This window comes from Sinocyclocheilus anshuiensis, unplaced genomic scaffold (genome assembly GCF_001515605.1).
Source record: "Sinocyclocheilus anshuiensis isolate Anshui unplaced genomic scaffold, SAMN03320099.WGS_v1.1 scaffold1370, whole genome shotgun sequence".
NCBI classification, from domain to species: Eukaryota; Metazoa; Chordata; class Actinopteri; order Cypriniformes; family Cyprinidae; genus Sinocyclocheilus; species Sinocyclocheilus anshuiensis.
The window spans coordinates 209,832-210,792 of record NW_015557133.1 but is presented as its reverse complement, the minus strand read 5'-3'; positions in this window follow the sequence as shown (position 1 = coordinate 210,792).

Here is a 961-nt window from a genome sequence, read left to right as displayed (position 1 = left end):
AAAAATCTTACTGATCCCAAACTTTTGAACGGCAGTGTATATATTCATATATATATATATATATATATATATAGGCTATAGGCAATCTACCTCATGAACAGTTAAATGTTCTCCCATTGTGCAATACAAATATGTGTAATAACCTAATACTATTTATCACTTTACATCCTAGTACATCCCAGCTTTATTTTTTATTCTATTCATATTCTACAGTATTTTATCTATAGCACACCTGTATCCTTTTGTGTGTGTGTGTGCTTTATTTATATTTATACATATGTGTATTTTATTCACACCTTTTTTATTATCTGTGTGTTGTTACTGTCTCTGTGTACTGGAAGCTTGTGACATTAAAACAAATTCCTTGTATGTGCAAACATACTTGGCAATAAAGCTCTTTCTGTCTTCTGATATGCGTGTGTGTAATATACCGTAGGCCTACTACAGTATATATGAAAATGCATATTTTTCAATGAAAGAGAATTTATAGAATAAATATGGACTGCTTTGGGTGCTTGACACTTCATTGGTCATTTTGTGTTTTAAGAATGATATTCAAGGTTAGGAATACGCTGGAAGTTACTTTTTTTTAAATCTAGGTATACATTAGAGAAAGACGACTTTCCTTATTGATCACATCTTCCCTCAGGTAAAATGCACGTTTTCTTGCATGGCTGGATGTTGGAATAACGTTGTTTGCATTCGCTCAAACTGATTTACTGAAGTCGAAATGCAGACGCTAAAAAAACCTAAATTTGTTTAAATTCAGCCCGCTCGCTGTGAAGCTAATAATGTTAAATTCATGCTAGCAACATGTTAATAAATTTGCTAATCATGCTAACACCATGCTAGTAACATGCTAATCGTGCTAGAAACATGCTAGCAAATGGTTAAACATGCTAACAAAATGCTAGCAACTTGTTAAACATGTTAGAAACATGCTAGTAACATGCTAATCATG